Genomic DNA, 27443 nt, shown 5'->3' on the forward strand with positions numbered 1-27443 from the left:
TTTTTCAGTGTGACCTTAGGCAAGTCAATCTCTCTGGGCCACTGATTCCTCACCTGTAAATTGGAGGTACCCCTTACCTTCAAGGATTATTAAGAGAATGAGGTGGTGAAAGAATATAATATAAATGTAAATTGTACTGTGAAATTACACAGTTCAGTATTTAGCACATTGTAAGTATCCAAAACATGGTCTGGAAGAGATATTTGCTGGAAGAAATTGTAAGATGGAATAAGAGAAGACAGGAAATAGCCAGTAAAAAAGCCAGAGGAAAGGCCAGATTTGAGAACTATTTAGGAGGTAAAATAAACAGGGCTAGTGGGTTACTATTCTTCGGGTGAAAAAGACACATAAGACTTCTCTTCCAGGTTTCCCTAACCAGGGCCTATGGTGCTGCTGTCAGTTCCTCCTCAGACACCAACCCAGACTGGAGGCCAGATGCTACAATATAGCCCAGCTTTTACTATCAGCACTGCTGAAAAGGCAACAAATATATCATGGAGTGGGAACTCTTAGATGTCAAGAGAGACCCTAGTTAATGGTGCCATTTAACCAGAGCAAATTTACCTTTTCCTCATTTGGGGTAATGACACCTATACTTCAGGTGCTGCAAGTATTCATGCAGCATATAAAACAGTAACATAATAAGGACTCAATAACTTAACACAACACAAACAAATCCTATGTAGATGTGAAGCTTATTTTACAGTGTCTCTCATGAAAACACTATAGCCTTATCACAGCTCCAGCCCACCTGGAAGTCCTGGTAGCTGAAATTGTACAATACACATCCGTGTGTTGGTTATCATACAGGCAACCGATGCCCCATTTAGGGAGAGCCTATTTTTATTTCTAAAATGTGTGTAACATCTTCCACCATAATATGTGCTATCTGGTTTCTAAACAAATAAAACTGGTTTCAGAGAGCTCATCTCTGGAAATAGCAGCTGGGATACTGTAGTTTTACCCAAAAGTTGAGTAAAAATTGGCCCCAAGCCCAGAAAACAGGCATTCCTCCCAGACAAAACTGGATAAACCAAGTCTACAAACAATGAGTGGATAAAATAGTAGGGAAGTAAAGACATGGAGAGAGCCGGAATAACCCACACCAAAAGGCCAACCCATAGCTCAAGAAGGGAACCAAGGAAGGCTTTAGAATGTACCAGTTCTGAAGCAGTCAGGTGAGGCAAAAGTTACCAAGTGTAAGACACCAAAGTTACTAAATGAAAAGTATCTGGAACATAGATATTCTCCCTGCTATGCCAAAGGTAAGATTTATGTAAGCAGTATGAACTAAATGCTCTATTCAGCTTAAGATTCAAGATTCCTTATGAGAGGTTAGGCAGCTGGAGAGATATAACCTGGGGAAGGAAGAATATCAATGGAGACAAAATTCAAACACAGTAAATGTGAAAAAGAGTTTCCACTTCAACAGGCTAATTTATTGATGCTGCTATTGTTTCACACATTTGATTTCTTATAAGGACTGTACTGATTATACATGTCACAAGGTATTACTTCCTACTTTCACTTATGAAATATTAACAGAAAAGAATCTTCAAAGGAGAAAAACTTGCCAAAATGCCCTTGACATGGAATTGTTCTTTAAGATGCTGCCAGAGCACATGGTTTTGATTAAAAACAAAACAAACAACAAAAAAAAACCCACAAGCCGTCCTCTAAACATCTAAAATGTTTTTTTTTTAAAAAACGTTTAATCTGAAATATTGACTGCAGAGTCAGTAGATGAAGGGCAAGTCTAACAGGGCCCAGCTGACAGATGAGACCAGGTCACAAGTCTCTGATAGAGGAATCTGTATTGAGAGCACCGATTGGGTCAATCAGTGAATTCTAATTTGCCCTAACCAGAGCTTGCAAGACAGACCTGGTGAGGTTCATGAAAAAATCTATTAATATATGAAACAGATGGCTCTGCCAAAGAGGTTTCTGACCTATTAGAGGAAAAGTCTTTCTGAGAACATAAAATAGATACAGTAGAGCAATTCAGGGGAAGATTTTCAAGACCATTTTTACAATATAATGTTGTATAAAAAGTGCAAAAAACTTATAAATATTTAGATCCCAATTTTAAAAATAGAATTACACATGTGCAAGTATTTATATATGCATAGGGAAAAAAAAAGACAAGAAAGAAATGCACTAAAAGGTTAACCATTTTTATCTGAGTGATAGTTTCACCAAAAAACTTATTACTTTCTTCTTTATTCTTTTGTTTTACAGTAATAGATAGGACTTTATAACTGTAAAATCAGTATCTTTATACATGTATTCTCTCTCCACAAAGTCAAACCATCAGTGAACAAATCCTGTTTGACCTCATCCCCCTCCTGAGCTGCATCGTATTTTTCAGGCTGTGACTGCTTTTATCCATAGCCATATCCAGTGACCAACAGGGCAAGCTCTCACACTGCCAACAAAAGTTCACTGGGTATCTATTACAAGGACCCCATCTTAGGCAGGGCTCACATGAGGGCCTAAAGCAGCACATAAAAAAGATCATCAGGGCTTCCCTGGTGGCACAGTCGTTGAGAGTCCGCCTGCCGATGCAGGGAACATGGGTTTGTGCCCTGGTCTGGGAAGATCCCACATGCTGCGGAGCGGCTGGGCCCGTGAGCCATGGCCACTGAGCCTGCACGTCCAGAGCCTGTGCTCCGCAACGGGAGAGGCCACAACAGTGAGAGGCCCACGTACCACAAAAAAAAAAAAAAAAAAAAAGATCATCAATAGTTAAAGTCACCCTTGAAAAGCCTTTTCTATTGTCCACATATAAATACAGTATGAATAGTTTTATGTATGTATTCCTGTAGATGTATATATCAAAAATATTTCCAAAAGCATATAATATTCAGAAATTAAACCTCTCGTGTATCTTGCTGCTTGGACCAGTTCAGCAATTCTTCATTGGCCCTCAATTTTTCCTCCCCATCCCCTCACCGGTGAATACTTACCAACTCATCACCACACTACCTAAACAATTTCCGTTCTGCCAATGGTCAAGAATTCTTTACATTTATAAGTTTTGTCAATCTTATTAACTAACAGCACTGACTACATCCACTGCCTTTGGGTACTCACGGAGTAAAATGGTGAGTATAAATTACCCCACTATTTAAATCATTATTTCTGGGGACTTCCCCAGTGGTCCAGTGGTTAAGACTCTGCACTCCCAATGCAGGGGCCCAGGTTCGATCCCTGGTCAGGGAACTAGATCCCACATGCCGCAACTAAAGATCCTGCAAGCAGCAATGAAGATCCCACGTGCCGCAAAAACAACCCGGTGCAGCCAAATAAATAAATATTAAAATCAATCAATCAATCATTATTTCTTACTCTCTCTTTTTCTTCCTTCTGCAATTTAAGCAAGGTAAAATGTTAGCTATAATTCCATTAAAAAATTAAAGCACCTTTTTATTGGGAGTGAAAAAAGGGAATCTTAGTGTTGTTAGGCTTAGTGTCAATCTACTTAAGGACATAGGTAAGATTACATTTATTGAGTGCCTTAATAAATGCACTTTATTAAGTGCATTAAGCACTTAATAAAGCAACTAAGCCCATGGGCGACAACTACTGAGCCTGCGCTCTAGAGCCCACGCGCCACAACTACTGAAGCCTGTGCGCCTAGAGCGCATGCTCACAACAAGAGAAGCCACCACAATGAGAAGCCCGCACACCACAATGAACAGTAACCCCCGCTTGCTGCAACTAGAGAAAGCCCGCGCGCAGCAACGAAGACCCAACGCAGCCAAAAATAAATAAATAAAATAATTAATCAAAAAACAAAAACAAAAAAAAGAAAGGAAATGTTCTGGAATTATATAGTGGTGATGGTTGCATAACCTTGTGAATATACTAAAAATCACTGAATTAAAACACTTTAAAATGGTGGAAATTTATGGTATGTGAATTATATTTCAAAGGAAGGGAGGGAGGGGGGAAGGAAAAGGTTCTACAGGACAGAGAAGGAAATAATTTTGCCTGGAAAGGCTGGTGAAGACTTCCCAGAGGAGGCAACAGATCTGAACGTCAAAGGACAATCTCTTCTTTCCTTAAAAAGAGACGGATGGAAATAGAGACACAGATGTAGAGAACAAACGTATGGACACCAAGCGGGGAAACTGGCGGGGGTGGTGGGGCAGTGGTGTGATGAATTGGGAGATTGGGATTGACATGTATACACTAATACGTACAAAATGTATAACTAATAAGAACCTGCTGTATAAAATTCAAAAAAAAAAAGAAGAGACTGATGAAGTCATTCAGAGAGAGGGAATGACATATGCAGAAGTACAGTTCCATAGGAATAGAGGCTGGGGGAGTAAATGGGGAAACTGTGAGAAGTAGACAGGCCAGATCTTGATCCAGCAGTCTCCGGAGGACTTTGTTTAGGAGTCTGAACTTCGTCCTATATAAAAATTGGCAAATATGTGGCACTTGGCACCACTCTCCTGTCTGCACCTCTGGCAGACATACCTATTATGCCATCGAGCCCTTCTCTGCTGAGCTCAGAAGTGGCCTCAGTATCTGTCTCCATGCAATCCTTCCCACAGTCCATGTGCCCCCAGTGGGAGCCACTAAAGGGTCTCAAGCAGGGAAGTGGCATCATCTGAATTCCCAATTTAAAAAGAACACTGGTGGGACTTCCCTAGTGGCGCAGCGGTTAAGATTCCACACTTCTAATGCAGGGGGCCCGGGTTCGATCCCTGGTCAGGGAACTAGATCCCACATGCATGCCACAACTAAGGAGCCCGCCTGCCTCAACTAAGACCTGATGCAACCAAATAAATAAATATTAAAAAAAAAAAAAAGAACACTGGTAACTATGTGGAGCACTATTTGAAAACTGGCTTTAGGAACCCCAGCTACAGGAAAAGCAGAAGGATTTTTAACTGGAGAGAAATGGGTGATAGACAACGCTTTCAGAAGGACTATAAAAATGAGAGAAGGCCCTGGGTTAAGAGGAAAGAAACCAGAAAGAGTGGAGAAGGGGTAAGGCATTAGCAAGGAAAAGTCACAGGAAGGAAAAGGAAAACTTATATATGAATCTGAGGCTTGAAGTCTGTCATACCCTTCACCAAAATCAGAAAGAACAGTAGAGGGATAGCTGGTTTGGTGGGGAGAAATGAAAAAATCCATGCAAGATATTTGATAAGTGCTAGAAAATAAACATAAAAGAGCCAACTGGTAGTAAACATGCTTTGGACAGGAAAGCAGCACACCAGGGAAGAATAAAGGCTCTGGGACGAGATGGCCTGGGTCAGAGTCCCAGCACTGCCACTTTGTATCTAAGGAATACTAAAGAAGTTACTTAATTTCTCTAAACCTAGATTTCTTTATTTATAAAATGAGAAGAATAACAGTACATATGTAAGATTTTTTTTTTTAATTAAGTGAAAAAAATAATTAGCATATTGCCTAGCACACAGTAAGTTAGCTTTCAATTAATGTTGGTGATTACCTTTAGCTACTCCATGATGACAGTATGTAGTATGACCAGCTATGCTTTGGAGAAGCTAAACTGTATTACCCAAAGAGTTGGAAAATCTTCCCAACTCTGAGATAGGACAGGAAAGCAGAGGATTCTTTGAATTTTGAGGTCAAGGAATTAGTACCATTTCAAAAGCTCGGCCTTTTAGGTTTAAAAACAATTCCTTGGGCTTCCCTGGTGGCGCAGTGGTTAAAAATCCACCTACCAATGCAGGGGACATGGGTTCCAGCCCTGGTCCGGGAAGATCCCACATGCCGTGGAGCAACTAAGCCCTTGTGCCACAACTACTTAGTCTGCGCTCTACAGCCTGCGTGCCTCAACTACTGAAGCCCATGCGCCTAGAGCCCGTGCTCCGCAACAAAAGAAGCCACCGCAACGAGAAGCCCGCGCACTGCAATGAAGAGTAGCCCCCACTCACTGCAACTAGAGAAAGCCTGCGTGCAGCAACGAAGACCCAATGCAGCCAAAAATAAATAAATAAATAAATTTATTAAAAAATAAATAAAGGGCTTCCCTGGGGTGCAGTGGTTGAGAGTCCGCCTGCCGATGCAGGGGACACGGGTTCGTGCCCCGGTCCGGGAAGATCTCACATGCTGAGGAGCGGCTAGACCCGTGAGCCATGGCCGCTGGGCCTGCGCGTCCGGAGCCTGTGCTCCGCAACGGGAGAGGCCACAACAGTGAGAGGCCCACGTACTGCAAAAAAATAAAAAAATAAAAAATAAATAAAATAAAAACATTTCCTTAAGTGTTCTTAACTTGAAGCAAAGTCTACTTTAGCTCAGTCACTTATTCAATCAGTATTTATTGCAAACTCTTAGTACAAAGAATTGTGCTGGACACTGTAGGATGCAAAATTACACGCAGTGTAAACGTGGTACCCATCCTCAAGAAGATTACACTAGGAGGGAAGAAAAGCTTACACGCACAAATAGCTGAAGCACGAGGCATACTGTGAAATGTTACTGATGCACTGCCAGTCATGAGAGTCAGAAGAGGGAGGACTCACTTCCAATGTGGATGAAGCTGTCACCTGAACTTAGTCTAGAAAGATGGTCAGAAATTCAATCGGCCAGAACACAGGTTCAGGAGAAACAATGTGAATAGAACAGCCAAAGAAAACAATGTGAATACAGACACAAAGCTGAAAAGTGCTAAATGTATGTTTCTGGAAGAGCCAGGAGTCAGGATTAACTGAAGAACTAGCCACAAGATAACTGGCCCTATGTTGAAGACAAATGAAAGGGAAAAGCCATAGGATGAAGCCTGGATATCCTGAGAGAGGCCAGATGGGAAAGGCCAGAAACTTGTTTGGGGAGTAGAATGATGCATGTGGTCCCACATATGCTGAGCAAGACATTTCTGAAACCACCTTCTCACAGCTGAGAGGATTTTAAAGCTGCACAGGACTTCAGACTCTAATCCAGCCCTACCATCCTTCTGACTGAGGACACCAAGATCAAGAGAGGTGACTGAACTGCCCAAGCCATGGAGTTAGTGGCAAGATTGAGTGAAGCCCTGGTGGGCAGACTCAGTTCAGGGCACTTTACACTCATTCCCATGACCAGAAAGACATGTCTAAAAGCCAGGATGAAATGTGGGTTTGTTGCTTGGTAAAGAAACCAGGGTTATAGAATTGAGTCACTTGGATAGCCTGAAGTGGTGGGAGTGAAAGAGCTAGATTTCTGAGGGTCAGGCTACAGAGGGAATAGAAAAGGAAAAACAACAAACCTGGGTTACATCCACATCCAGGAAGAAAAAGGAAGGGGTTTTTAAACATCTGAGAGGCAGGCAGAGAATCAGGATAGTGCAGAATCTTAGAAGCCAAGGTCACTGTCTCCTCTTCAGCTGACAGATATGTGTTCCATAAATATCTGCTGAATGAATGGATAGATGAAGACAGAGTAAATGCAAAAAATGTTTGAGCCCCCACGTAGGTAAAGCACAGTGCTAAGCACTTCATATGAGAATAAATGAGGTAACCTCACAACCACCCTATTAGGCAGCATTATCATCATTATCTCACTGCATTTCAAGATGAGAAAACAAGTTTAAAAATTGCCCAAGTTAAACAGCAAGTATCAGAGCCAGGATTATATATCAAGTCCTCACTATTAAGGAAACGTTAATTTTTATCAGGGTAGAAAATGGCAAGGTAATGGTGTTTAAGAAAAAAATATTCTTATTAGTTAGAGACACATACTCAGTGACAAAGTCTGAGATTTAGCTTTAAAATATGCCAATAACAGCAAAAAAAGGTGGGAAGGACAATTGAAAGAAAAAATTGGGGAAATATTGGTCACTATTGAAATTGAGTGATGGGTCCATGGGGTTCATTATACTATACTCCCTGCTGTTGTATGTTTGAAATTTTCCATAATAAAAAGTCCACTCATATGCAGCTTCCCTCCCTGCAAAGATGGTAGGGAATGGGGAATTAGTCAAAACAAGGGAGAACAAACATCAAGAAAAAAATTTTTGTCTGGGCAACAAGGAATTCACTCAGAGATAGTATTCAGGAGAAAAACAGGACCAGAAGCCAGACCACAAAGGATTAAGAGATATAGATAAAGCAAGTAGTGAGGAAATGGCAGTAAAACTGCATTTTAGATAAAAGGGACAGGAAGGAGAGGGCTAGGATGGCATGAGAGGTCAAGTTACATGGTTCTACCTTGTATGTAGGTAAAAACAAAAAGGGGAGGGAGGGAGGATAGGAAGATGCTAGAAAGAAGATAACTGAGTAATCAATTAATTGATCAATCAATCTATATATGAAACAAAAACATGAAAAGATGCTCATCACTTACATTTAAGGAAATGTAAATAAAAGTTATCTAGGTTTTAATTGTCAAAGATTAAACTTATTGACAATGTTCAGTGTTAGAGGAGAAATATAAATTGATATAATCTTTCAAAAGTTATGTGACAGGGCTTCCCTGGTGGCGCGGTGGTTGAGAGTCCGCCTGCCGATGCAGGGGACACGGGCTGGTCCGGGAAGATCCCACATGCCGCGGAGCGGCTGGGCCTGTGAGCCATGGCCTGCGCGCCCGGAGCCTGTGCTCCGCAACAGGAGAGGCCACAACAGTGAGAGGCCCACATACCGCAAAAAAAAAAAAAAAAAAAGTTATGTGATAATATCTAGTAAAATTTTAAACATGCATAACTTTTGACACAGAAACTCCACTTGTAGGAATTTATCCTAAGAAGTATACAGAGTACAGAAAATACGAAGATATATTTACAAGGATGCTTGTAACTGCAGAGAAAAAGAAACAAATGGCTATCACCAGGGGACTAGGAAAATTGATAGAAATTAACTATGTAACTATTAAAAGATAGATATGTGTCCGAAACATGGGAAAATGCCCAAAATAAAGGCATTACATGAAGACAGAAAGCAAATTATAGAAAAGTAGATATACTGTTATTTCATTTCTGTAAAAAGGAATTACTTTATCTCACACACATACAGAAGCACAAATACATCCATGTCAGCATACACGGTGGAAAAAAGTGTGGATATATATAAACCAAATTCATGATAGTGGTTAACATTGAGACATGGGATTATGGGTTCCTTTCCTTATTTAAAAATGCCTCTGGGGAGGGGGAAGGGTAAACTGAAAAAACTTTAAAAAAATAAATAAAATAAAATAAAAATGCCTGAATTTTACTGTGCTCATATATTACTTGCATAATCAGGAAAAAAGTCAAGGAATTTCCAAAAGCAAGAGTAATGAAAGTGCCATAATAGAAAGGAAAGGGGAAAAAATTAGTGAGCACAAGCCCTAAAGTGAAGTCACAGGTCAAGAATGAGGCAGACAGAGAGCAGGTCTAGGGCCTGAGGGAAAAACAGCCTTGCAAAACGTGCAAGCAGCTGCTGTGGGAACTGGGACCCTGAGAATGCAGCACAAGAGCACCCGGAGGGGCAGAGGCAGCTCAACTGAAGTGAGGCAGTGGGAACTGCTGACAACCAAAGCAGCCCATTTTCCTGACTCCCCAGAAACACTGGGCAGCCTAGGGGCAGCGAAAGAAGCCAGGGGAGAGAATTCAGGGTTGGCAACTGGCAGAGTGCAAAGGTTCAAGCAGGTTCTCAGACCTGGGGAGGGCAGCAATGTAACTGTGGACCATGGCAAACCAGCATCCAAACTAAGGTGGGAGGTGGGTGAAATAGTAGAGAAGAGAAAGGTAGAGAGATAGGGTGGGGGAAGACAGTGAGAGTGGATGGCACAATGAGAACAAAGAGACTAAGCTCAATCCAGAATCACACTTAAAGGATTCTTTCCCAAATTTCCATTTTTCTTCCAATTTCTAAACATCATCACATTAGGAGGAAGATCCCAATTTGTGTCACTGGGCTTCAAGGGCAAAAACTCTCCACCTGGTTTTGGGTGTTTCTCATAACCCGTAAGGGATCTGTGAGGAAGGTGGAGGCTCCATCTAGGTTCCCCCCACACCCAGCTCTTGCAGAGTTACTAGGCTGCTGTTAATAGAGCAGAAGCTCTACTCCCTGTGTGGCACTACCTTCTTTGTGTGTATCCTCTACTGGCCAGAAGCCTGGAATAAGGAGTGACTGTCACCCCCAAACCGAAGCCCTAACAATATCTCATGAGGACGTTAAAAAAGGCCCTAAACTTAGAAAACCTGGCATCAAGTCCCACCTTTTTTTCTTATTGTCTTTGTGAACTTGAAAGCAAGCCACTTCACCTCTTTGTGTTTGCTTCTTCATCTATAAAATGGGGATATCTGCCTAACAGTGTTGCTGGGAGGATGTAGTAAAGTAAAATGTACATCAAAGTGTTTTATGAAACAATAATATCATACATATGAAAGGTATACGTATACTTATCATAGTAAAGCAAACATTTTTCAATTCTACCTATATATCACTTTCATCAATGGTGCTATAAAACCATAAATGGGTGCTAGCACCTTCAATGTGCCTATGCTGGCTGAAATTGTCCATGTTTTTATTGCTTTTAACCTATATAACAATTTTCTTCACAAGATTTCAACACTGCTCACAAATTTCTTCAATTTAACAGTTGCTTGCCACATTTAAAGTGCCTTATGCTTTGTCTCAGTTTTCCTTTTTATCTCATGTCAATTTTTATCTTTAACTACAGTTACTTTTCATGCTTCCCTTTTCTTCAGTCTGTTATGTTTGTCACCTACATGAAAGAATAACCGCATTAGGTAGGCTTCAATAGAGTTCCTTACACCTGGACAGTGGGATTCCTATGTGGTCTGATCAACCATGAAAATTAATTCAAAGTAATTTAGGTAGTATATTGTCAAGTTATTTTACCACTAAGAAGAACCAAGAGGGTGATTAAATGAATTGGCACAATTCCATTACTTCTAGGTTAATAACTCAGAACACAGAGCTTCCTAACAAAGAACTAATATATCAATTTCAGTGTTAGTACAGTATTAGGCTGAACAAAGGACTAATACAGATAATTTCATAATCACTGAGTTCAAATTCCTAAATAAAGTTTGGGCAAATGATCTTATATCCTGAATATGGCCACATTGAGCTCAGCTGGATCTTCAAAAAGTCCATCAGCTGACAAAAGTCACAACATCCTAGTGTTAAATCCATTACCTACACCCAGGCTGGAAGTAGCTGTCTAGAGACCTTGTAGCCCAAACTGACTAGTCACTGTTCTTCACACGAGGACATATTGCTTAGAGCAGTAAATGGCCAGTGGAAGATCTAGATAATACCCATAAAGAACTGTCACATTCTCTTCCAAGGGAAACTTTTGCCAAGACCCAAAGAGAGCAAGTAATAGCTCCCCAGCATCAAAACCATAAACATATGGAATAAGCAACACATTTTCACAGCAAAATTACGTATTATGTATTTTAGCAACCTGGAAATACAAAGGCAGAAGCACTGCTTCAGCCAGGGTCTGAGGCACCCATGAAATCAGAACTCTCATCACATCACCAGCTCCACAAGGAATGATTTCATGATATTTTACATGCAGAGGTCATTCATTTCTTCACTAAACATTTATTGAGTAGCTACTTCTGTATCAGAAATGTTTAGATACTGGGATATAGAGTTAAACAAGACGAGGTCCTGCCCTCACGTAGGTCACAACATAGGCACAGAAAACACACAAAAATACCCAAAGTTAAGAGTACAGTGATTATGAAAGAAGCTTTCACAGATTGCAATGCCATACAAAGGAAAGGCATTCAGCCTAATCTGGGAAGAATCAAGGAAGAGTTTTAAGTGATGGTGCCTGAATTCCTAGTAAATTCAAGCCTAAGAGTCAAACAAGCACTAGAACAGGAGGAAAATTAGTAGGAGAAATAGCCTGAGAATGCTGGGACATTCAAGGAGCTCACTATAACTGGAGCCTAAAGTGACAGAGGAGGGCTTCCCTGGTGGCGCAGTGGTTGAGAGTCCGCCTGCCGATGCAGGGGACACGGGTTCGTGCCCCGGTCCGGGAAGATCCCACATGCCGTGGAGCAGCTGGGCCCGTGAGCCATGGCCACTGAGCCTGCGCATCCGGAGCCTGTGCTCCGCAACGGGAGAGGTCACAACAGTGAGAGGCCCGCGTACCGTACAAAAATAAAAATAAAAAAATAAAGTGACAGAGGAATTGTGGCAGAAGAGGACTAGAAAGGAAGATACCAAAGAGGCCAGGTCATAAAGGTCTTTGTGAGATGTTGAAGTAGAGATATATCAGGATCTAGATGTTCGTGTATTTTGAGGCCAGGGGAGTATTATTTACTTTTAACTGAAGTTAAAGACCACCCCAAATGGAGGGGGAATTTGACTATGGAAGACTGGAAGAGATTTAGGGCCAGTTATTTTGAATCATTTCTGTCTGGCTCATACTTATTTTTCTCTCTACTTTTTTTTCCCCCTCTCACAGGGAAAAAATAAAACTGAACAATTCTATAACAAAGCCTGTGAACCTTCTGTTCATCAAAAACATTTCTGAACAGAGTGCTAGATTCTATCAAACTAGCCCAAATTAGAGAAAGACGACAAATCTCTCCAGCATCTGGAGCCTTCCAGGCAAAAAGACCAAAGTCAGGCATATGATGCCAACAGAAGAAAGCTAGAGAAATAATCTGATCAGGGGCCACACAGAATATGCTGCCTGGCATACTCCAGCACTCTGTCACTGGGGATGCCCACTGTTCCCAAAACAAGGACATGCCAAACAGTTACCTCCTGGCTTCTGCATAGAAACTGCCAGGAAAAAAACCTACCAGTGCCAGGAATGACCTTGGACTTTATAGTGTTGACTCCCGGCCACCAGTACTGGATAAAGACTACCTCAACAATTCTCTCACCTGTCCAGGGTGCCAACAGGTGTAGACAGAAGGCTGCCTTCCTCACCAGACAAGGAAACTGAACCTCTCATCCATGCATAGCACCCAGCCACACACCTATTACTAATACTACTGAGAACAGTAACTCCCACATAATGATATACACAACCTACTACTAACAGCAAGCACCCATTAAGCACCAGGCCCTCATCTCCAGTCCTCACTACAACCTGCAGAGGTTATTTTAACCCCATTTCACAGACTGAAAAAACTTAAATTAAAAAACAAGGCTCAGAAAGGTTAACAGCTTACGCAGGTCAAAAAGCAAGCAAGAGGTAGAGATGGGATGACCCCAAAGATCATGCTCTTTCCATTGTACTAGACACCTCAGAATCTTTCCAAAGAAATCAAACACTCTAAGCTTTCTTTCCAAGAGTTTCTGAGGTTATCCATCTGACTAAGAGGTAGTCAAAACATTTTTCAGCAGTCAGTTTGCCTTCAAAGCAACAAAATAAAGTTTTCATTTTATTTGATCAAGTGAATATTCCAGATGGAAAAATGAAAGAGACTTCAAAGAATTTATTTATTATCTAAGTGTCTTGATTTTAAACCTCTTCATTTATTTTTGGCCAAAATACATACAGAGAAATAGAGAAGAGAGCAAAGGACAGAAGTTCATTTAACTAGATAGGAATGGAGATTAACAATTAAAGCAAAAAAGCATTCAAATATAATTTATGCAGTAATAATTAAGAGGCAAGGAATTTCAAACAGGCTGAGCCTTACCTCAATCTTATTCCTCCTGTTCTAGGAGACAGCACTCCAAGACATCAGCAGACACTCCCAGCCTACATACAGTGAACCAGACAAAGGCAGTAAGCAACGCCTTCATGCTCCCAAAACCACAGTGGGAAGGAAAGTGTGATGGCTTCCTGGGGAACCTAAGCACATATACAGTATTTGTAAATCATAGCTCATCAAGACACACACAGCAACAAAATGTTTACCTTGTGGCTTGTCTACAGGCATACTTAAAGTTAACAGGTGTATGTAAATAAAACAAAGCAAAAACAACCCCATACCATTGTGAACTTTTCCCATGGAAATATATGAGGATAATCAATTGTCACTAGTCAAAATCAATACTTTTTAAAAACTTTATTCAATGGTTTTACTGATTAAAAGCTTGATATGCCTGAATCACTTCTTCCTTCATAGACCTATAGCCACTTCTGAAATATGAACTATTACTATTAAAACATGAAAAACATCACCATTGTAGAGGTGCCCAACACAGTGCCTGGCATAATTCAATAGATATTGGTTTATGAAAGAATGAGTTACTTAAGATAGAAAACTTAAGAGAAAGAGACAGACAGAAATAATACAGTGCAAGGGAAATATATGATTTTTTAAAGATTAAGGGGAAAAACAATCCCCAGAACCATCAGTACAACTACAAATAGTCAGAATTACCTCACATCTCACCCGAAAATTTATACTCTAATATACTCCAATGAGGCAATACAACTCCTAACACTCTAAACAAACTCTGAAAGTGCAATGATTCTGACACTTTTTTTTCATATGAGATTTGATATCTCATCTATAGACAACACACCAACTTTTGCCTGAATACTACATAGAGAGAGCTCTGGTGCACAGATGCAGGCCTCAGCTATTTGGAGTTTGCACATTGCCTTTCAATGATACAGATGAGACACAGTGTACAGACCAGACAGACAACACTTCTAGTGAAGATAATGTCCTGGGAGAGTTAAAATGACGGTCACTAAGATTTAACAGATTTAACGTAATGACTTCACGGTAGTAGGAGAAAATGAAGTTTAGGGATATAAAGAACTTTTAACAACATAAACTGTTAGAGTTTTCACATCCCTCTCTAGAGTTGCATACATTAAACAATGACACATAAATTAGTGAAAAGAGGCTCTTAATGTAGATTTAGAATTGGACTGAAAAATCCCTAGAATTTATATATATTATACTGTCTAAGTTTGTCTATCATCATAAACAACAGCCATAGTGCTGAAAAGAAAGTATGAGTCACAATTCAAAAACAAAGGAGAAAATAAATGAACAGAGGAAAGCTTTGGATCCAAATACCACAAAGAAATTCTTTACTTAAAACACTGTCAATGACAGCTACCATTCTGACTTGGAGTAAGAAGGAATGGTCCACACTGTCTTCTATTCAGGAAGAAACTCAATTCAGCCCCCAAACGCTCCTTCCAGCACCATCTACCTCAGTGCCCAGCCACCAACACAGTCAGCCACATCCACTAGCAAGGGACAGGAATTCTAAGATCTGAGTCACCCCTCCCCCTCAGTAAGAGGTCATTCTCTATCAGAAAGCCCACTCTGCAAAGGCCCCTTGTTCGTCTCACAGGCTGCTACCACCATGGCCCACAAAAAGCTAATTCTCCAACTTCAGCAGCCTACCAACCCTACTCTATACTCTCCAATTCACAACTCCGGCTTCACCCTAACTCCAAGGTAGCCAACACTACTCACCGAGACATTCTTGCGACAAGTTCCCTACCTGAGAACCACTCAACCCCAGAATGCTGGGCCCTGGAGAATCCAGCCCTTTGCTCAACTCCCCTGTGCCCAGCTGAGCTCCTGCCTTTCCAGGAACTAATCACCGATTACCTCAGAGAAGCTAAATACTCAATACTCTTTCTCCCCAGTCTGATCCCAGTCTGCCAAGTTCACGGACCTGGGGGCGTGGAGGGGTTGGGGAGGAGGGCAGGGAGAGACGCATCTCGATTCGCCTTAGGGACCAGGCACATCAAGGCCCCTAGAATTCCAAACGCATCCTCCCCCCAATCCACCCGCTATGGCCAGCCTCCAGGGCGTCTGCATCAGGCGCTAAGAGCGCACGCCTCTAGAGTTAAGTCTCCGTGCCCCTATAACTCCCTTTCCCGGCTACAAAAATTCTAAATACCAAGCCAACACGGCCCCGGGTGGAGGCGAAGACCCCCGCCAAGCCTCCGGCCACTGGAGTTCCCTAGGTCGGATCCAGCGCCCCAAGGCCTGGGCTGCCGGGACCCGCTTGCTGACCCAGGCCGCTGAGCGCCAGGGGCCCGGGCCGCGTCTCCACTCCGCCCCCATTGTTGCGGGTCCCGGCGGCCCGAGCAGGGAGCCGGGGGCCGGCACCCGCACTCACCTCCCGCGCCGCGGCTCCGGGCCGCGCCGGGCCGGGCAGGGCCGAGTGGCCGAGCGTTCCTCTGCGCCCGCCTTGGCAGTGCCTGCGGCAGCGGCGTCTGGGGTGGAGGGAAGCAGCCGGCCAGGCCCGGGCGCCGCGGGCTGGCTCCGGCTGAGCGTCGGTCTTCTCCTGCGGCGGCGCTCGCAGCCTCCGCTGGCGGTCCGCGGCAGAAAGCGTCCCCCTCTCGGCCCGCGCGCCCGGCCGCCCGGACGGGAACATGCGCCGCCGACAGGAAAGTTCCGCTGAGAGCCTAGCGGAGGCCGCTGTTGACCCGCGCCGGGTGGACAGCGATTCCTCCTCCCTCTACAGAGCCGTCTATGCTACAGATAACTTTTTTCAGGCATGAATGAGGCACGGAAATCTCAGGCCGGAAACCTAGGAATGGTTTTAGTGGTGGGTCCGACAGAATGGGTTTGCACCCCGCTAGCCACCAGACAGGCACGTTGACCAGTCAGTGCTTCAATTGAGCCTCGGTTCCTCCTCATCCTCACCGGGGGATAACCCTGGAGGCTTGTTAGGATTGGATGAGATGATGGAAGTGCCTGGTGCGGAGATATGGGGCTCAACACTGGGGATCGGTCATTGCTGATGCTGCCAATGATGACTGCTACTACTGCTATCGCCTCCTACAGAGGTTAGGCGCAGCTCTCAGGGACCCCTGAAATTGATGCGCACCATGTAACTCTAGGTTTTACCCCCTCCCGTCCGGTTTCCTGTTAACTGAAGCTGGAAAAAAAGTGGAGACAAGAAAGGGCTTTCCTGATCACTGACACTCAGGGGGAAGTTAAGGATGCAGGTTCTCCTCCCTCAAGTTGGGAATTACTGCCATGTGGGCTCCAGTTAACGAGAAGAGTGAACTGTGTCAGCTTTCTTCACTACAGCCCCAGGTTCCCTTCCTCCTCCTCCTCCTTATCCCAAGAAGTGAACATTGACGAGATGATGAAAAAATTCTGAAAGTGGGTTCTGTTTTCCTCATAAAATCAAGAGGATAAAAAAATCGTTTCTCAGACTTCCCTGGTGGCTCAGTGGTTAAGAATCCGCCTGCCAATGCAGGGGACACGGGTTCGATCCCTGTTACGGGAAGATCCCACATGCCTCGGAGCAACTAAGCCTGTGCGCCACAACTACTGAGCCTGCTCTCTAGAGCCCGCGAGCCACAACTACTGAGCCAACGTGCCACAACTACTGAAGCCCACGTGCCTAGAGCCCGTGCTCCGCAGCAAGAGAAGCTACCACAATGAGAAGCCCGCGCCCCGCAACAAAGAGTAGCGCTACCCCGCTCGCCGCAACTAGAGAAAGCCCGCGGGCAGCAAAGGAGACCCAATGCAGACAAAAATAAGTTAATTAATGAATTTTAAAAATCCTTTCTCCTTCCCACTTCCTTTTTCTTCTGGGCCTTCACACCTCTAGATATCAGTTATTTTTTGGAACAAATTAAGTTATACAAATACAAGTGTGTGTTCCCAAACTATCCATGGGAATTTAGATCTGCAGAAGGTGCTCCAAAAGTATCACAGCTTTCACATGTCCTTAGATTTTCCATTCTCACTTAGCCCCTTGGCTTTTGAGACTCAGGAAATTTTACCTTGATACCCTTCTCCCTTGTCTGAAGAGACTTTCCAGAAAAGCTCTGAGATCAGTCACTTGAACCTAAATTAAATTTTGTCACTGTGTCACACATGTATACACATGGATTTCCATTTACATTATCCTCTGGAAGGAAAGGGCTCAGCTGGCTAAAGACATTTTGGTAACCATTTGGAAACAGCAGGTTCATAGATAGAAAGCAGCATGCTCAAAACCTCTGGAGGCTCTCTGCTCCCTCAAGTAAGGGAACTTCACATCCTATGATCTTAAAGGACAAAGGATGCCTCAAAAGCTGGTTCACTTTTCTCAGAATCCTGAGATCACCTGAGGTCCGACCCCTCCCTGCTCCACATTTTCACCAGTTGGCCTCTTAGCTTGGACTACCCATGTGACACATAAAGCAGATTTGGTCTCAAGTGTCGAAGTAGGTTCACGTGAGAGTCCTAAAGATGACCAAAGTGAGGAGAAAGAGACCAGTGAAGCTGGGCAGAAACTTGAGAGAGCAGTCTTATTGTTTATCTCCCTCCTCTCTCCCAAAAGACCCAATACACAACTATCAGAGACACCCACACTTATCTGCCTCCTCTGTTACTGAGGTTGAGCAACAAGGGCCAGGGCTGGCTCCCCTGATGATGGAAGCCTCCCAAGATGCCATTGCCCTTCTGTGACATCACTGCTTCCTTGCCCTCTGGGAGCTTCTCTGACAACTTGAATGATGTTATGCCCTCACAATCACCATGCTACCCCCCAATTCACTAGGGAATCATGCTAGTGATGATCATGCTACCCCCCAATTCACTAGTAGGAAATCATGCTACCCCCCAATTCACTAGTAGGAAAGTGGGTTATATTAGGGAGGAATCCTTAGAGTGATTTACATGCATAGCTGCCTATTGATGGCTCTGCCTTCAAGTGTGGTTTAAAAATCTGGGGTCTTCCTGCTGGGATTAGAGAAGATTCACCAGTGACTTGTTAATCAGAAACTATAGCTCGGCCTTCTTCATCACTGTGAACCCACACCTGGAAAAACACCCTCTTCCTTTCACCTGTTTAACCTCCTCCTCATTCCATGAAAACCAGCCCAGTCCTTCTTCACCAGCCACATTTCCAACCCACTCCCACTTCTGGATGTCAAAAAACATGATCACTCTGAACCAGGTTCCAAGGTGACAGATAGTTGTTTTACTTTCTTTGACAGCCATCCTATTCTTTATTTTTAAATTTTTGGCTGCGTTGCGTCTTTGTTGCTGCGTGCAGGCTTTCTCTAGTTGTTACGAGCAGGGGCTACTCTTCCTTGCGGTGCACGGGCTTCTCATTGCAGTGGCTTCTCTTGTTGTGGAGCACGGGCTCTAGCCGTGCGGGCTTCAGTAGTTGTAGTGCACACACTCAGTAGTTGTGACTCGCAGACTCCAGAGCACAGGCTCAGTAGTTGTGGTGCATAGGTTTAGTTGCTCCACAGCATGTGAGATCTTCCCTGACCAGAGCTCAAACCCGTGTCCCCTGCATTGGCAGGCAGATTCGTAACCACTGCACCACCAGGGAAGCCCAGCCATCCTATTCTTGGGATGTTTTTTAAATTTCACCTTGTACACTGCTTCTCTTATACTAGATTATAATCTCTGGGAGGCTTGAAAAAAAAATCCACCCCAGCATCTATTGAAGACCTGACAAAGCTGCTGCATCATAAAATTCCCCATTCAGCAATTACCTATTGGGTACCTACCTTGTACCAGGCACTGTGCTGGATGCTGGGGAATACTAATAAGACGTGCCAAGCATAAATGTAAGCATTTTAGAGCTATTAATGCATTTGATCCTCACATCGACATAATGAGGCATGTGTAAGTGTCACCCCACTTCAAAGATGGAAAAACTGAAGCTGGGACATAAGGGGTGGGGGTTGAGTACAGGACACTCTTATAAGCATGCACTGAAGTGAAGAACTATACTCAAAGTTGAGCTTGGAGTACTCTGGTCTGTAAAGTGAAACTAATAAAAACCCATCCCATCTGGATGTTCATTCAGACATTTGTTGTCCCCGAACTGTATTTCAGATGCTAATCTAGCACTGAACAAGAGATTACAGGTCTCTGCCCTAAAGTAGCTTACCTTCTAAATAGGGGAGACAAATAGTAAAAAATAATTTCAAATTCTAATAAGTGCTGAAAAGAACATAAAACCAGAGACCTGTATGGGAGAGAGGCTGTCTAGAGAGGGAAGAATTGGGTAAGACCACCCTGATGAGGCGACCTGTGAGCTGAAATCTGAATGCCAAGAATGCTAGAGAGAAGCATGTGAAGACTCAGGGAAGGACAATTCTAGGCAGAAGGACCAGAGCTCAGGAGCAGCATAAGGTTGGGTAAGGACCACCAGATGACTGCTCTGGAGAGTGGAAAAGTAGCCTGTAGCTCTGCTCCCAGATCTCATGGTCTTGAAGGGATCAATTTCAGGGGTGGTCCTGGGAGGGTGTGAAGGATACTGCTGATCAACTTCTAGGGAAGCAGCACAGATTTACTGTAGTACCTGATAAATGACCATGTACAATAGACAGATGTCATAGAAACAGATGCTTTTAAAAATTTCTACAGAGAATAATTCCATTCTCTCCAAGAAAAAGAAAGACATCCAAACTGAAAAAGAAATAAAATTATTTCTGTTCACAGATGACATGATCTTATACATAGAAAACTCTAAAGAGTCCACACCAAAAAATTAAAAAAAGTGATAACTAATAAATGAATTCAGCAAAGTTGCAGGATACAAAACCCACACACAAAAATCAGTTATGTATTCATACACTAACACTGAACAATATGAAAAGAAATTAAGAAAACAATTCCACTTACACTAGCATCAAAAAGAATAAAATACTTGGTAATAAACTTAAAGAGAGAAAAAACTAGTACACACACACATAAAAAAACCTCTAAAGTGTTGCTAAAAGAAATTAAAGATACAAATAAGCAGAAAGTCATTCTGCGCTCATGGATTTTTAGTACTACCCAAAGCAATATACAAATTTAATGCAGTCCCTATCAAATCCCAACATTTTTTGCAGAAATATAAAAATCCATCACAAAGTTCATATGGAATCTCAAGGGACGCTGTATAGCTAAAACTGTCTTGAAAAAAAAAAAAAAGCTGATTTAAAAACTTACTACACAAAACTACAGTAATCAAAACAGTATGGTACTGGCATAAAGACAGTCATGGAATAGAATAGAGTCCAGAAACAAACTCTCACATATAGTCAAATGATTTTTTAAAATAAATTTATTTATTTATTTATTTGGGGCTGAGTTGGGTCTTTGTTGCTGTGTGCAGGCTTTCTCTAGCTGTGGCGAGTAGGGGCTACTGTTCATTGCTATGGGCAGGCTTCTCATTGCAGTGGCTTCTCTTGTTGTGGAGCATGGGCTCTAGGCTTATGGGCTCAGCAGTTGTGGCTCACGGGCTCTAGAGTACAGGCTCAGTACTTGTGGCACATGGGCTTTGTTGCTCCATAGCATGTGGGATCTTCCTGGACCAGGGCTCGAACCCATGTTCCCTGTGTTGGCAGGCAGATTCTTAATGACTGTGCCCCCAGGGAAGCCCTAGTCAAATGATTTTTGATAAGGATGCCAAGATCATTCAGTGGGGGAAAGGACAGTCTTTTCAACAAATGATGCTGGGAAAACTGGATATCCACATCCAAAAGAATGAACTTAGACCCTTTCCTTACACTATATACAAAAATTAGCTCAAAGTGGATCAAAGACCTAATGTAAAATCTAAAACTGTAAAACTCTTAGAAGAAAACAAAGGGGAAAAGCTTCATGATTTTGGATTTGGCAATGATTTCTTGGATATGACACCAAAGGCACAGACAACAAAAGAAAAAATAGACAAATTGGACTTCATGAAACACCACTGTACATCAAAAGCCACTATCAACAAAGTGAAAAGGCAACCCACGGAATGGAAGTAATATTTGCAAATCATGTATCTGATAAGGAATTGATATCCAGAATATATAAAGAACTCCTACAATTCAACAACAACAAAAACAAGCAAGGCACTTCAAAAATGGGCAAAGAACTTGAAGAAGATATACAAAGGAGATATACAAATGGTCAATAAGCACATAGAAAGATGCTTAACATCACTAATCATTTGGAAAATGCAAATCAAAACCACAATGATACACCACTTCATACCCATTAGGACAGCTATTATAAAATAATAATGTAAAAAAAACCCCAGAAAGTTACTAGCGTTAGTGAGGATATGGGGAAATTGGAACCCTTGTGTGTTGCTGACGGGAATGTAAAATGGCACAGCCACAGTGGAAAACTAATGGTTTCTCAAAAAGTTAAACATAGGATTACAAAATGATCCAGAAATTTCACTTCTAGGTATATACCCCAAATAATTGAAACTATGGACTCAAACAGATACTTGTATGCCAGTGTTCATTGTAGCATTATTCACAATAGCCAAAAGGTGGAAAAAACCCAAGTGTTCATCAACAGATGAATGGATAAACAAAATGTGTTATATCCATACAGTGAAATGGTATTTACCCATACAAAGGAAAGAAATACTGATACATACTACAACATATTGAAAACAATATGCTAAGCGAAAGAAGCCAGAAACAAAAGGTCACATATTGTATGATTCCATTTATATGAAATATTCAGAACAGGCAAATCCATAGAGACAGAGAGCAGATTGGTGGTTGCCAGGAGCTAAAAGGGGTGGGGGGGAGAACAATGGAGAATAAGTACTTTATGGGTATGAGGTTTCATTTTGGGGTGACGAAAATGTTTTGAAATTAGATATGTGATTTCATAACATTGTGAATGTACTAAATGCCACTGTGTTGTTTATTTTATTGAAATATAGTTGACTACAATGTTGTGTTAATTTCTGCTGTACAGCAAAGTGATTCAGTTATACATATATGTATATATATATATATACATACATATATTCTTTTTAAGTAGTTCACTTAAAATGGTTAATTTTTTGTTACATGAATTTTACCTCAATTTAAAAGAAACTAGGGACTTCTCTGGTGGCGCAGTGGTTAAGAATCCGCCTGCCAATTCAGGGGACACGGGTTCGATCCCTGGTCTGGGAAGATCCCACACGCCGCAGAGCAACTAAGCCCATGCGCCACAACTACTGAGCCTGCACTCTAGAGCCCGCTAGACACAGCTACTGAGCCCACGTGCCGCAACTACTGAAGGCCACGTGCCTAGAGCCCGTGCTCTGCAACGAGAGAAGCTACCGCAATGAGAAGTCTGCACACCAGGACTTCCCTGGTGGTGCAGTGGTTAAGAATCCGTCTGCTAATGCAGGGGACATGGGTTCGGGCCCGGGGGAGGGAAGATCCCACATGCCTCGGAGCAACTAAGCCTGTGCACCACAACTACTGAGCCCACGTGCCACAACTACTGAAGCCTGCACGCCTAGAGCCCGTGCTCTGCAACAAGAGAAGCCACCACAATGAGAAGCCCGCACACTGCATGGAAGAGTTAGCCCCCGCTCGCCACAACTAGAGAAAGCCCGCACACAGCAACGAAGGAAAAATAATGAATAAATTTTTTTAAAAAAAGCCCGCACACTGCAACGAAGAGTAGCTCCTGCTCGCCAGAACTAGAGAAAGCTGGCGCGCAGCAATTAAGACCCAACACAGCCAAAAATAAATAAATAAATTTTTAAAAAAAGATTTAAAAAAATAAATAAATAAAAGAAACTAAAGCTCAAAGAGGTTGAGTTACATGAGATCTCATAGCTAGTAACTGGTGGAGTTAGAATTTGAATACAGATCTAAGAATATATATATTCACAGATCTAAGAATATATATATATATATATATATATATATATATATATATATACTCACATTGCACAGTGAGAAGACAAAGTGTTTACTAATCTACAGGTAAATGACTGTTATGCTGGTGCTTTTCTGAGAGTAGGTTCCAACAAGGGAGAAGGGATGATGCCTTCCAAGTAGTAGGTGATCAATACACATTTTTCTGAATAGGGTGGGAAGAATGGTCCCCACTTACAGACTCCGAGGTCTGTAGAGAACTTGGAAGTATCTGGGAGGGGCTGAAACTTCCTCTAAGCAGTGAGGGGTTCTTCCTTAGGGTTGGTGATAGGGAGGCAGAGGCAGCTCCTCTCACATTCTGTATGACCTTGGACAAATCACTTAACCTCCCTGAGATGGGTTCTTCATCAGTAAAATGGGAATAACATGCTTGCAATGGTGAGAAAGAAATGAGAAAAATGGCTATAAACAAACTTTCAAAGTGCTAAACGTATGTGCAGGTTTATTTAGTTCAGAGAAATTTTGGCCAACATCTTTGCTGTTTTAAGTCAATTCCAGCATCTCCTTCTAGAGGAATTATTAGCTCTTACTTCTACATGAGATCGGCTGGGATTCCCCAGACTCAGCTGCACTTTTGCAATTATCTTGGTGATAGCACCTACCTCATGCTTATTGGAATTGTGTTTGACTCTTCCAGATGGGACCAGATTGGTCCATCTCAGTAGCGTCAAAGTCTGGTACAGGAGTGGGTTCCATGAACATGTATTGAACAGAATATTAAGAGTTGTCTACAGCCCCCATTTGCCATGAGGGGATTCAGTTTCAATTAAAACAAAACAAAACAAAACAAAACCCTGGGGATTTGTTATAGAAAGATGAAAAGCACACAGGCCCTGAGGCTCCTGGAGGATACAGACACACAAACATAATTATAATACTGTCTTTTTTTTAAATTACCATATATATTTTTAAAATTAATTAATTAATTAATTTTTGGCTGCATTGGGTCTTTGTTGCTGCGCGCGGGCTTTCTCTAGTTGTGGCAAGCGGGGTAGCGCTACTCTTCATTGTGGTGTGCGGGCTTCTCATTGTGGTGGCTTCTCTTGTTGTGGAGCACAGGCTCTAGGCGTGTGGGCTCAGTAGTTGTGGCTCACGGGCTCTAGAGAGCAGGCTCAGTAGTTGTGGCGCACGGGCCTGGTTGCTCCGCGGTATGTGGGATATTCCCAGACCAGAGTTCGAACCCGTGTCCCTTGCATTGGCAGACGGATTCTTAACCACTGCACCACCAGGGAAGCCCTATAGTACACTCTTAACTCCTGTGAGAACCAACTATCAGCAGAGGTTCAAAGGAGGAAACATTTTGTTCGACATTCCAGGAGTCTAATCTTCCCTTCAGCTACTTCTTACACATTTCTAGGCCTAACTCTATTCCCATAACATCACTCAATGTATTGTTCATCACTGGGTGCTCAGTAACATGTGGTTGCACCAATTCAGGCCTCAGAGCCACCATTCCCTCTTGCTCAACCTCTACTCCCAGTTAGTAAACTTACTCTGCTTAAGGCCTGGCCCAAAGTCACCTCTTCTGTGATGCCTCCATGAACCTGAAGGCCAGTCCTTTCTTTGGGCTTTCTTGGCACTTCATTCCACAAATGCTTATTAGGCCATTCTGTTTCAGCCCTGTAGACAGAGTTATACAACTTGACCTCTGTCCTAAGAGCTTGTGCCCACTGGGGGAGGCAGACCAATAGAAGGCAGTTACACCACTGCAAAAGGGAAACACAGGGTAAATACCCTAAGGGTCACAGGAGACACCTTTGGTGTCTACTAAGCCATTACTCCCCTTTCCAAAACCGCCCACCCACTCAGGAATGAGGCTCATAGAGTATGTTTGTACTATGTGTCAGTTCCCTAGCAGTAGCTGATTGGCCCAGGGAGAATACCTAATTACAATTGGATTTTATGGCCCCAGAACTTGGAGTCAAGTTTCAAAGATGCAGAGAGCTATGAAGTAAACAGTCAGAGGGCACTGGGCTGAGAGTCCCAAAGGAGAAAGGGAAGAAAGGACCAGGGTTCCCGGCTGTGGAGTCCAAAAAATACCCACCTCCTTTCTCTCCTTACAATCAGGTCCTTGTTTTGCTTAAAGGAGCTTCAGGGGCTTTGGATATCATCACAACAGCCCTAATTCAGACAGGATTGGCCAGGCAGGCTCCCAACCTAGATTGGGGTGAAAGGAGGGAGGGAATAGGCAAGCTAGATCAGGAGCAGAAGTGGGAGTTGGGTGAAAGATGGATAAGAGGATTCTGAGTAGGGGGAACAGGATAGGTAAAGGCCAAGAGGAGGGAAATGCATGAGTAAGATACAAAGAAACAAGGCTAGAAATATGACCAGGGGTAGGGTCACACAGGCTCTTGTAAGTCACATTAAAAGTTTAAGACATGCTTAGGTGGAAGGCTGTGGGCTTCCTGGGAGAGCTAACTCACCCCTGTGTCTTTTCTTTCTCTTGCTCCAAGAAGAGCCCTGTCTGCACTTTGCTACCTCTTGGAGTCTCCAGAGGACACATAGGTGGAGAGGGTTGTGTGAGGAGAGTTATTTGTTTTTTTCTGTGCTTTCCTTCTATCCAGAACTGCTCCTCTTCCTGTGAGGCCACTCTTGGCTGTTCCATGAGCTTTCTCAGAAACAGGCATAAACAGTCTCGAGTCTCTCTTCTGTCCTCCTGGCCGGCCTTTTGTATTCCACCCTTTCTCATGTCTGCACTGCATGGATGAGACCCTGGCTGTTTTTCTGCTCTGTTCTGGCTCTCCATGGAGCTTTGGGCCTGAGCTTTCGTGAGTTCTCTCCCCTCAGTTTCCTCCTGCCACCAGCTCTTTGTGAGTGACCGAAACCGTTTTCTTAAATGTGACTCTCCAAGAGGAGAAACCTCTGGCTTTACCCATATGAAACTTGAAAGCACTTTAAATAAGGTGCCACCCCCAAACTTTAAGGGAGTTAAACTAATTTTTTAAAAAGATTCGATGTCTTGTTCATTCTCCTGATGTAGCTATTGACATACACTTCACACTGGAGTGTCTGAAATTGTGGTGGTCCTAATTTATAGGATTTCTTAATTAAAAGAAAGAGAAAAGAAAGTCTGCTGAATAAATTTGGGGAAAAAAGAAAAGTTTAAGACAACTTACATTTGAAATTGCACCACAGGTGGAGGTTGGGGATCACACCTGGGGGTAACAGGACCTCTACAACGGTCCAAGCAGGAGACGTTGGTGAACTAAACTGAAGAGGGGGGTACAAATGGACAAATGGAGTCAGAGATGTTCAGGAAATGGCATCTCAGGTCTTGGTAACTGAAAATGGGGTTAAGAGAAGGGAGGAGTCAAGGTTGACACCTGCCTACCTGGGGATGCCTTTTATGGAGAGGGGAACTTACCTGAGAAGCAGAGCTAGAGGGAGTGTGGTTGTTTAGAGTCTCACTGCTCAAACCATGACCAGAACAAACAGCCTGGCCTCCCTGGGAGCTTTTGATAAATGCAGATGCTCAGGTCCCAACCCAACCTACCACAATAAAGTTCAAGAGGCTCTCACTGATTCAGTGCCTGATGAGTTGTCAGTGCTGGTCCCTTTGCTTGTCTTATGCCTCGTTCTTTACCCAGTTTAATCTTTCAGGGACCACTGGAATTTTAAGCCCTTCAGCACCAAAATTTGTAAATGGAGTTCCTTGGGTTTCAGGGGTCTGTGAAGACTGCATGTGTATGCAGACTCTGATATGTATGGACAGTTTTCTGGGGAAAGGACCCACAGCAAGGTAAGGACCTAGAAGATAGAGAACAGAAAAATAGAGAAAGTCAATGAAATGAAAAGTTGGTTCTTTGAGAGATCAATAAGACTGACAAACCTTTAGCTAGACTGACCAAGAAAAAAAATATTCTAGTTATTAAAATCAGAAATGAAAGTGGGAGTCTGCTCTGAGGGTTCTGAGCCAACAGCTTCTTTGCGGGAAGAAAAGAAGC

At 42.8% G+C, this 27443-nt stretch overlaps 1 protein-coding gene across 2 annotated transcripts in view; it reads right to left on the reverse strand.

Moving 5' to 3' along the window:
* Positions 1-16222, reverse strand: part of RAD54L2 (RAD54 like 2) — a 90899-nt gene extending 74677 nt beyond the window's left edge. For both annotated transcript variants that reach the window (XM_033424498.2, XM_033424493.2), the window contains exons 1-2: positions 15993-16222; positions 13589-13743 (exon numbers count right to left, since the gene is read on the reverse strand). The gene's annotated coding sequence lies outside the window, so the exon portion shown is untranslated. The remainder of the gene's footprint in view (positions 1-13588; positions 13744-15992) is intronic.
* Between the last annotated feature and the right edge of the window lie 11221 nt (positions 16223-27443).

This window comes from Orcinus orca, chromosome 10 (genome assembly GCF_937001465.1).
Source record: "Orcinus orca chromosome 10, mOrcOrc1.1, whole genome shotgun sequence".
In the NCBI taxonomy this organism is placed as follows: domain Eukaryota; kingdom Metazoa; phylum Chordata; class Mammalia; order Artiodactyla; family Delphinidae; genus Orcinus; species Orcinus orca.